The sequence below is a fragment of the Mustela nivalis genome (genome assembly GCF_964662115.1).
Source record: "Mustela nivalis genome assembly, chromosome: 13".
Classification (NCBI taxonomy): Eukaryota; Metazoa; Chordata; class Mammalia; order Carnivora; family Mustelidae; genus Mustela; species Mustela nivalis.
Window position 1 is genome coordinate 69,790,835 of NC_139032.1, and position 11,663 is coordinate 69,802,497.

The 11,663-nt window shown below is 41.7% G+C and overlaps 1 long non-coding RNA gene across 1 annotated transcript; it reads right to left on the minus strand.

Annotated features, from left to right (window-relative positions):
• Positions 1–3,974: 3,974 nt before the first annotated feature.
• On the minus strand, positions 3,975–11,663 carry LOC309846173. Its single transcript, XR_014301761.1, has 2 exons — positions 11,478–11,663; positions 3,975–4,474 (listed from the first exon to the last, which is right to left on the minus strand). It is a non-coding gene; the product is annotated as an uncharacterized lncRNA (long non-coding RNA).

Here is an 11,663-nt window from a genome sequence, read left to right on the forward strand (position 1 = left end):
CACTGTCCACTCCTGACACACCACTGTCCCCAAAAGCTCTATGTCTCAACCACACTGTGCAGTTCTCTCTACCTTGATCACCCAAGCCTATTAAGTTCTCACCTGAGCAATTTTGCAGTCACTGTTCCTTCTCTCTAGAATGTTCTTTCCCCAGGTCTTTGCATGGCTGACACCTTCTTGTCATTCAGGTCTCCACCAGAACCATTTTCTCTGAGAGAGTTTTCCTTCCTTCCATTCACTCCTTCTGCTACATAACTGTTTTATTTTTTTCACAACACCTCCCTCTCACTGAATTCAGCTTATTTCTTTGTCTATCTTCGATTGTTTGCCTCCCCTCCCCAACCCCTCTGAATAAATATCTCTGTGAGAATAAGGATCTGGCTTAGCTTGTTCACAGCGGTATCCCCAGGGCTGAGGATAGTTCCTTATCCAGTGGACACGTTTAGTAACATTTGTTCAAATGAAAACAGTTAAGACATGACCATTCCAAAGTCATTTTTATGTTACCCCCAGCTGTCATAGAATATGCTGTATCATGATTGATAAACAATTATTCCCAACTCTTTTGATAATGATACATAAAGATAAAACATTCCCAGCAAATAAAACAGAAAATGAAGATGTTCCTAGCTAAAGAAGGACCTCCGAATGTGGAAAACATTCCCCGAAGGGTACGTCCACAAAGGTCTCTGTTTTTCTCAGAAATTTCCTAGAGGTATATAGCTACTAAGTGGTGAGAGTATAGTTGAATTTTAATAATGCATTAAAAGATCATTGCCATCATTTATTTTGTCTTAATTTTCAGAGTACAAGAAAGAATAATATGATTTAAATATTATCACTTTCTTGCCTTCTGCTGGAGGTCTTTATATCCAAAATAGGTCAAAGGCAACCATAAAACTAGGAGAAGAAACACCACGCTAGAGTAGCAGCCATCTGCCACTGGAATGGGACCCAGAGAATTTGAGCCCAATAAATTAACTTTGAGCTGGGAGGAGAAAAAAAAAAAAAAAAAGACATGACTTCTGCCTGAAAGATCGTGTATTTATAGAATTAAATTGAAAACAAGGCAATCTGGGACAAGGGATGAAGAAGTCCTGGAGTCTTCCCCCCCTCACCCTTTGATTATAATGAGAGTGTCCCAAAGAGTTCTTCTTTCCTCCAGTCCCTTCTCTGCAATGCAGTGAGTGCTCTGTCCTATACTCCCAGCCCTTAAGAATAAAGTATTAACTCATTAGCATCCATATGAGGCATGTCAAGTTCTGGCCCAGCTGAGCTCCATTGCTTCACGTCTGGCCCTCTCCGCCCATGTGTCCTTCAATCCTCTAAAAACCAAAGCACTTGTAGATGCCCATCACCCTCGCTTGGCCTTTCCTCTGTGTTAGGGACATCCTGTTCTTTCCGCTTCCAGTTCTACTCTCTATTTCTTAGGCTGGATAACACCTATTCGTTGTTTAAGGTTCACTCCAGATGATTTCCCATCTAGAAGACCTAGATTCTCCCTTTCACCTTTACTCTCTACCACAGGCTGGGTTGGTGCCTCCTCTTTGTTCCTATAGTTCCTTGTGCTTAGATCCCTCCTTGGACTCAGCACTCCGACTGTCTCAAGATCCACGACCAGATGGCCCTCCAAAGAGGGAATGAACGCGTCCTACTCAAATGCAGCGGGGTAGGAAAAGCTCCTGGAGCTCTTGTTCAAAATGCATTTAGCCAGCTTCTGCTGGAGAAACAGTGAAGGCTGAGTGGGGTGGCCAAAGAAAGAGGAGTGCACAATGAAAGGACGGCTCAGCAACAGAATTTCTGGCTTCAACTTACTCTTTGACTATTTCTCTGTTAGGTGTCCTCACACTGTTTCTTTTCAATTTAAAAAAAAAAATCACTGTTTTTTAATTCCAGTGTACTTAATATACAGTATTATATTAGCTCATGTGTACGATATAGTGATTTAGTAATTCTACACATTACTTAGTGCTCATCATGGTGAGTGTCCTCTTAATCTCCTTCCTCTAGTTCACCCCTCCTCCACTCAGCTCCCTTCCAGTAACCATCCGCTTGTTCTTCGTAGTTAAAGGTCTGTGTTTTATTTGTCTCTTTTTATCCTTTGCTCATTTATTTTGTTTCTTAAATTCCATAAATGAATGAGATCATATGGTATTTGTCTTTCTCTGACTTACTTTGCTTAGCATTATACTCTCCAGATACTTTGTGTTCTTACAAATGGGAAGACTTCCTTTTCTATGGCTGAGTAATACTCCACACACACACACACACACACGCACACTTCTTCTTTGTCTCATTTATCAGTGGTTGCTTGGCTGCTTCCACAGTTTGACTACTGTAGATAAAGCTGCAGTAAACATAGGGATGCATGTATCCTTTCAAATCAGTGTTTTGCTTTCCTTTGGTAAATATCCAGTAGTGCAATTAATGGATTTTAGGATACTTCTATTAAAAAAAAAAAAAAAGATTTATTTATTTATTTGAGAGACAAAGAGGGTGAGCCCATGAGCAGGGGAAGGGGCAGAGCGAGAGGGAGAGAAAGAGTTCTCAAGCAGACTCCCCTCTGAGCACGGAACCCACGCCTGGCTAGATCCCAGGACCCTGAGATCTGACCTGAGCCAAAATCAAGAGTCTGCCGCTTAACCAACGGAGTCACCCAGGCCTCCTGGATCATCCTATTTTTAATTTCCTGAGGAACCTCCTTACTGCTGCCCAGGGACTGCACCCGCCTGCATTCCCACCAACAGTACATAAGGGTTCCCTTTCCTCCATCTTTGCCAATATCTGATGTTCCCAGTGTGCCTGACACTGTTCTTAGCACAGCGGACCTTCACATGTAGGTGTCTCTTTTCTCTCACCCAATCTCCTTTGAAAGCTATGGTAAAAGGAACCCTTCTGCAGGTGTCTGGGGCGGTCTGACTTTCCAGGTTACACTTGGCTTTCAGGGCTGAAACCAAGCTGTTCATTAGTACTATGCCTCCACCAGCTGTGCCAACGAGAGCCAGCCCTGTCTGCAGGTAGGTCTGTTTTCACATACTGGACACATGCCTCCTGCTTCTGTGCACATTCTACATATGTGTATGTATGACCTTTCAGGTTGCATAATAAATCATTCATTAATTTATTCTATCAGTGTGTATTTACTGAGATGTACTGGGTATGGAGAATACAAAGTCGAGTAAGTCATGGTGTAATATTAACTACGCAGTTTTTCCATTTTGAAGAATCTTGGAGGGTTTTTTTTTTTTAACTGGTGTTTGTTTTTCTTTTGTTTTCATTGCCTCGAATGGATAATGGAATTGAGTTCCTAAGTACCTCTTGCTCTTTATTTTTTAAGTAGGAGTATTCTTTGGGGCATTTCATAATTAGGTCCCTCACTTTTCCCAGAGATAATTTAGTTTTACTTTTTCCAAGTGGCTTTGTCGGGGCCATAATGAATCTTCCTTCCTTCATGTAAATATCAGACTCTTGAGAAGCTCTCTCTGCCCCTGCCCTTCTCTATTAATTATTAGCGGTTTCTTGTGCAGCGCCCATCTAAACCCGCTGACACTGAGTTTCTCTCACTTGATTGAGATGCATTCAGTTCCATGTCAATGCTGAAATATAATTTCCCTCTGAGCTCCAGCACATAGCCTAGGGCCTAGTATACACTGGATGCTCAGTAAGTATGGTCCTGAATACATTTAATCAGGCACAGATTTATCTGCTCTGCTCTACTAAAGTCGTCGTCGAATTCAAAAGAGCACATCAGGTAGTCTGGAAGACAGATGTGTCATGGCAGTCCGTTAATCACCCGAAAGAGCAGAGATATGCTCTGCCTCGCTCTAATGACCTCGTGGACATGTCTGACCTAGCAGCTACTGAGGTGTTGGGCTCTGCTCTTGGTCACCATGGGAAGGACCCCAAATGAGCCCCAGATTCAGAGTGAACGGGAGGACGTGAGTGAGTAGCCTGGATGAATCAGATGGGCCTGGTTTGCTTCATTTTCAGCCTGTTCCAGTTTCCATGCATCTTAGAAAAATAAGGACAAATACTTAGGCAATCCTGCCATCCACATAAAGCAAAAATGTTTTGTGATGTATGCGTGGGTCACTGAAGGAGCATATAGAGTGCATACCAAATGCCCGCCTGGGGAATTGTTGAAGGGAGAAGCTAGATGTCTCGGAGGGTTTGGCGGGAAGGCTGCTGAGGACTGCGCACAGCCCGCCAGAGCATCCCAATTCCGCTTCTCGGCTTAAATAACGCGGTGGAAATGAGGTGCTTGGCTTCCTCGCAGAGCAGAGCGAAGCTGACAGGCGTGAGTTTGGATCCCTTTGGCACTCCTTCTCATTCCTGCCACCACTTACAGCTTCTAATAAAATCTGCAGCCTGGCAGTTTGTTTAGCACCTCACAAAGCGAGGTCTCGCCAGAGAGGAGAGCAGGACGTGGCCGATCTAACATTTCATTATTTCTAACGTGGTAAATGTTAGGGACCTGAAATGCATCAGAGAAGCAAGAGCTTAATTAGACACGTATTTCTGCATCAACCCATTGTTTATTCGATGTGGCTCACTCGCAGACAAGGGAGGAAAGTCTAAAAGGCAACCGAACAAAGGCAAACAATGCTCATTCTCCTCTTCACGCGTTCTGTTGTCCTCTAACGGAAGCCGTAAGTGAAACAGATGAGGGGCTGGAAGTATAATTTCTTGACGGCAAGGACATACGCTGCGGTGTTTTGAGTGTATCTGAGCACCAAGAGGTGTATTTGCTGGACTAAGCATGTGGCAATTTATTCTTTCTCCTAACCACTATTCCTCTGAGATATTTTTTACTGCAAAACATGACGTATGTACAGAAAGGAGCTTAAATCCTCTAAACACAGAGTTTACAAAATGTTGTTGAGTACCCATTTACCACCCTGCATGTGCAGAGATGGTCACCAGCAGCTGAGAAGATGCCCTTCCTAATCTTGATGCCCTTCCCTCCCATCTGCCATGGCCCCCACCTTCCTGACTCTTAGAGCAATAATTTTATCTTTACTGTTTAACCATTTTTCTACCTGTTTTCTTTTCTTTTCTTTTTTAAGATTTTGTTTACTTATTTGACAGAAAGACACAAGTAGGCAGAGAGGCAGGCAGAGAGAGAGAGGGGGAAGCAGGCTCCCCGCTGAGCAGAAAGCCTGATATGGGGCTCGACCCCAGGACCCTGAGACCATGACCTGAGCTGAAGGCAGAGGCTTAAGCCACTGAGCCACCCAAGTACCCTTTTCTATTTGTTTTCTGAAACAACACACTCTTTGGGTGTGCTTCATATATATGGACTTGTGTGTATTCGTTTGCATACAACTTCTTTTATCCTACATCATGTGTTTCAGACTTACCCATGGCTTTGTATGTATCTGCAGTTTTTTTCTTTTTTATTGCTATATAATGTCCTGTTATGTAACTACTCTGTGACATTCTGATCCATTTATTGGTTCATGAATATTTACATTGTTTCCAATTTTTGGCCAGTTTAGATGAATACTAATATAAATATCTGTGTTGGAATTTCCTAGTACATATGTGCACATATTTCTTTATGGCATCCACTTAGGGCAGAGATTGCTGGAGAAATAATTATTTATATCCTCAACTTTGATAGATTAGGAAAAAGGTTTTAATATAATACAACAAATAGGATAGTGCTTTACTAATAAAAGGCTTTTTACTTTAATGGGGGGCAATATACTAAGATGTTCTAATGGACCGATGACTCAAGTTTAGTTTGGGGATTTATCACAAAAAGAAAAGACGTCATAATGTCTCATGCCTATTTTACCAAGAAGAGAGTAGATTTCCTTTACTGTGAGGATGCTCTTAGCCCCTTATTTCAGGGGTTCAAACTGGGAATGGGAGGTCATGAGATGGCAGGTGTACCCTTATTCGTTACTTAGCTGAGAACATATATTTTTTAGAATTAGGACGGTTTTCTGTCTCATAATAGAAGATAATGTTGGCCTTCTAGTATTTTTTCTATATTCAAGGTTCCAGAAGAATAAAGGTAGGTATTAAAAACCTTGACAGGTAGAAAATGTTTGGGAAAAGTGAGATGAAGACATGCATTCCGAAAAAGAGGTAAGTGAGAGAAACAGGATCTCAGCACCCCAGTCTCAGAAAGGTCCTTGTAGGGAACAGCAAACAGACCTCATAGCAAGATTGTAAAAGAAATCTATGCACTGATTTAACAAACATTATGTTGTGCTAATTATGTGCCAGGCACACTTCTAGACCCATGAATTGGCTCTCAGGGAGGCACATGTCAGATGAATTTTCCAACAAGATAGAACACCTCATCATAAGGAGGCCCTTTGCCCCTGGAGGTACAGGGCCTCATAGAATGCTCTATGAGCTGTGTAGGGTGATTCATACACAGGGTACAAGATCTGCTCTGCCTTTACTAACTCTGTGGCCATGGGCAAGTTATTTAACATTTCTGGGCCTCAGTTTTATCATCTATTAAAGGGAAGGGGTAGTTAATCATAGTACCTTCCTCATAGGGCTGTTCCCAGAACCGTGTGTGGGCATGGGTTGAGTATGGTGTTTGACACCCAAATATGCACTCAGTACACCAGCATTTTTGTTTGTAATTGTGGTTATGCCAGATGACCTCAAAGGTAACTCCAGGTGCCTATATTCCGCATTGCCACGCAAGCAGTAAGCAGAGCACAGACGGATGGACCGATTTGACAAAGACTTTCATCTACATTCCGGCTGCTATATTAGTGAGGCACATGGGCTTTGGCAAGTTATAACCACCTCTGAGCCTCAGTTCCCTCATTTGTAAAAGAAGAGTAATTACAGCTCGCCCCACGGTAGCCGGAGTGATCCGTGGGTAAGGGATGGAGAAAGTGTAGCACACGTGCCTGGGGATCCGACCAGCCTGGGCGCTCTCCTTGTTTTAAAGGAGGTTTAAAAACCTTGACAGGTAGAAAATGTTTGGGAAAAGTGAGGCAAGCTTCTCAGTTCCCATGAAGTTCCATTTCTTTTTGGTAAAATCAGAAGAGCAACACGTGCCACAATTTAACACAGGTAAAGCCCCTTGGGATGGGCATAATCTGTAGTAAGCCCTGAGCCTTTCTGGGTTTCTGTTCACTTTTCTATAAAATAGAGAAAATGATGCCCATCTTTTGCTACTCCTAGGATTCTTGTGACTATCAAATAAGGTAATGGAGGGGAAGTCACTTTTTAAAGTATAAAGCAGTATTATGACAATAATAATTTACATTAGTAAGAACCTAAATCAGCACATCAGGATTTATACCGCCTAGCTTTATTTGAAAAAAAAAAAAAAAAAAAAAAAAAAAAAAAGTGAATAGGAAAAGAATGCTTTTAACATTCAAGATCCTTCCCAACAGTGTATTCACTTATTCACTTGATGACTCAGTGAACACGCGCTACATCAGGGTATTTCCCTACAATAATTTAAAAATTGCCTTTTCAAATCATTGTCATCTAGTTCAAAAGATAATCTCATAGCAATAATCAGAGAAAGATGGATACAAAAGTAAATAAAGGAAGAAACTGGGGTTAAGGGAAGAATAAGGGCATAGAAAAATAAATTGAAGCCCGAGGCAAGAAAACTAAGATATAAATCTGTACTCTGATCAGAGAGGATATGTGATTTACTCATAGGAGATAATGCAAAGAGAAAAGCAATTGGCTATTGAATGTTTTTCAAACATCGCTCATTGATATTGTATCAGAATAACTGGGGACACTTCTTTCTTTCTTTTTTTTTTTTTAAGATTTTACTTATTTATTTGACACAGAGAGAGAGATCACAAGTAGGCAGAGAGGCAGGCAGAGAGAGAGGAGGAAGCAGGCTCCCTGCTGAGCAGAGAACCCGACCTGGGGCTCGATCCCAGGACCCTGAGACCATGACCTGAGCTAAAGGCAGAGGCTTAACCCACTGAGCCACCCAGGCGCCCCCACTTACTTCCTTTTTCCATCACCTGACCACCTGAAATTCCACATGTATTCACTTTGCAAACATTTTACAGAAGCCCTAATGCCTTAATGTAAAGAGCTATCAAATTGCCATGTTGTATACTTGACAGTAATGTAACACTACAGGTCAACTAGACTTCAATAAATTTTTTTTAATTAAAAAAAGTAAAGCTCTGGGCGCTTGGGTGGCTCAGTGGGTTGAAGCCTCTGCCTTCCACTCAGGTCATGATCCCAGGGTCCTGGGATCAAGCCCCACATCCAGCTCTCTGCTCAGCAGGGAGCCTGCTTCCTCCTCTCTCTCTGCCTGCCTCTCTGCCTACTTGTGATCTCTGTCTGTCAAATAAATAAATAAAATCTTTAAATAAATAAATAAATAAAGCCCTAATGCCTACATAAAGCTGCCCTGTTATTTGAAATTCAGAATACAAGGAATAATACCCATGGTACCCTTGGCAAAACTTTTGGAAAATAATTTGGCAAAAGTGTTAAAAATGTTAACAACCAATATCTGAAATTCTTAATTTTCTTTCCTAAAGAGCGATTCAATCAAAAGAAAAATAAAGACTAAGAAATAAAGACAATAACTGCAAGTCTAGGGTTGGTTAAATTGAAAACAACACGGTTGTACAAAAATGGAGAAATAACTAGTTAAAATATAGAATACCTTTTCCATTGATTACTCTGGAGATATAAAAAATGATAATCATAACTTTGCCAAATTGGCTCAGTTTCCTAAATGAAACTTGGAGGGTGGAATTTAAAATGACTGCATTGATATAAAATACATAAACTGAAGTCTAGAAAATAAAACTTAAAATAGTATTAAGTTTTATTATGGATGTACCATAGACGATTTGGTTTCACATTTTAAAAATTGTGTTTCATTTTGGTTGGGTCTGGCTGTGTGTGTGTACTTTTTCACTCAGAATGGGGCCAGTCTATTATCTCCATCACCGTGCATTATTATTAGGAATTTAAGAATCAAGCTCTGATTATTTCTGCTCTTCCCTTTCTGGGCAAGGTTAGAGTGGGCATAAGCAGGGAGGGGAATACGTAAAGCTTATAACATCACTGAGAGAATCAAGAAAGACCATGAAAATATAAATTCTATGCACAACCCTCAACATCTCTTGGGTTTGGTTTTTTTTTTTTTTTTTAAAACATGCTTTTCTTGGCAGCTGTGTTTATCAGCATATGTGAAAATATTATCCAGGGTGCATTCTGTATTTTCAGAAATGTGACATGATAACATCCCTTAAAGAAAGGGATTTGGTGGTGAACATCCATCAGTTTTCACTCGTGGGACTCCCTGAGGCAAGACCTTCTGTGCCATGTCAACAAACCCCCACCAGCGCAACTAGGAGATAGAAGGAGAGATAGCATCTCAGCATCTTGTCATCATTGCCTTTCTCACCCCCGTTCCAACAACCCGCCTTCCCCTTGTGGAGCCCAAAATGACAGGAGGAAAAATGTTGCTGCTATTGCCTTTTTTCAAGGGAAATAATGTCAAAGATAAACAATGTTTACAGATTTAACCCAAATGTTAGTCATAAAATGATCTTCCAATGCTTGGATGTGTAATAAGGCATCTAGCGCCAAGTTAATACTGTCAACAAAAAACCCATCCAACTTTCTAAACGGTCTTCATCTGAACTAGGGGCAGCTCTCAAGATACTATGAAGGATAATCCCATAAAACAAGTCAAAGGGTACAGATGCCTAGGGTTTTTTTTTTTTTTTACTATGAGATCCTAATTTTTCTCCCATTACAAGAGAGCATAGAGTTCTTTGAGGGACGATGTGGGTGGAGGGAGACCCTTGGTCAGCCTTCCTTTCCAGAAAGAATAAAGCACTGGAACACTCTTTTCAGGACCAACCTTCTCCTATTGGAAAGGCATGCGAAACTTGATTTTTTTTTTTTAATTTCTTTAGCCACTAACACATTGGACCCAATAATCATGTTCCATTCGATGATAGTGCAAAGAAAAGACACACTGGAAATGGAGTCACAAGCTGTAGTCATGAGACCCCTGGGCCTCATACTTCTGAATTTGGGGTAGACAATGGGGCCTTTAGAAACTGAAAGGTTTTCTCAGTTTACTTGGGGCAGCTAGCCCGAGCTGAGGTGACTACCCCTTCTCTAATGAACTCAACACTTAGACCTTTTTTCTCCCCAAAGAAAACTTAATTGGCTCAATTTGCTGTCACTTACTATGGAATGTCTCTGTCACTCAAAGTTTCTACCAGGACATCTCAGAAGGAGCTGGCTTCCTTCCAGCTGATCTGTCTGATCGGCTGTGTCCAAGAGCAGAGTTGGTTTTTCTCAAAGCACAGTGGGGCAGTCATAGTAATTTATGTGGAAAATATTCAATTTAGCACTCTTTCACCCAAAGGGCCTTGTGCATGTGGAATTTTTGGCTCTACAAACTCTCCCTAAATCCTCTTTATTACAGGGAGATGTTTCCATAGGTCTAAAAGGAGGCTCGGAGGATGGGTTATACTGCACGCCAATTCCAAGCATATATGTGAGGCCTTCTTGTCCCCTGTGTTGCACTGTTTGTAATACAAGAAGGGGACAAGGCTTGTTTTCCACTGGAATAGTGTGGGACAACTATAAAAGTTCTTAAAGTAATTATAATAATCATGCTGACTCCTCTTTTTTTCCTCCAGAATCCACTAGAATAAAACAATTCAGCTATGACAGGGCTGATATTTAAAGGGGTTCCTCTACTTCTTGTTGGTTCTAAACTCAGGGACAGAGAGAATCTGAAAAGCTCTAAAGTCCTTCCTGACTCCCCCCAGATGTTTTTCACTGGTAGGTGGAAAGGCACACTATTTTGTCTTTATTTCCTTGTAGCACCCAGCACCCCCTTAAAAATACAAATATTAGCCAGAGATATCGATATAAGATTGTGACCCGAGAAAAGGATGTAACTTCTCTTTTCCTACATCCTTACTGAAATTATCACAAGATCTTTTTTTTTTTTTTAATTTGGAAAAGGCTGCGCTTGTGCGTCCTAGGGAACAGTCCCTCTATTAGAGGGAACTCTGCTAAATGGGACCAAAACCCGAGAGGAAGTTGAGGAGAACTAATTTGTCTGTCCCATGTCGGAGAAAGCAAATGAGCAGAGGAGATTCATGACGGCCCCCAAAATCTCCAAATGGAAAAAGGCAAGAAGACGACGCAGGGTACACAGGAAGCCCTGCATTCAGACACTTTTACGGTAATTATTATAGTTTTGACACAGCAGCCTTGCCAGAAAGTTAGCAAAGGAACAGACTTGTCCTCTCTTCCCCAGGCTCTGGTACCTGGCTCTAGCCATACTTCGGACCTGGTCCAGAATTAAGATCAAATGCGAAACTCGATGCAGAAAGGAGACCCTTGGAAAAATGATGCCAGCAAACACGGAGAACAGGCGCACACGCGATAGCTGATAGCTTCAGCTGTCTTCCTCCTCCCCTCTGACTACTTTATCCATCGGCTGGGAATAAATGTTGACATCAACTTACCCTCCAGCCTCTGATACGGGGGACCAGGTGAACAAACAGCGAAGGGAAGCGTACTTGTGTGCCTGGTCATTTTTAAGTGCAGGAATGGGGTGGGCAGAGGGGGGAGAGGGTTTGGAGGAGGAGAGAGCTAACTTTGCAAAAATGGCCATTGCTCTGGCAGAAGGCATAAATCCACATGAAAGAAAG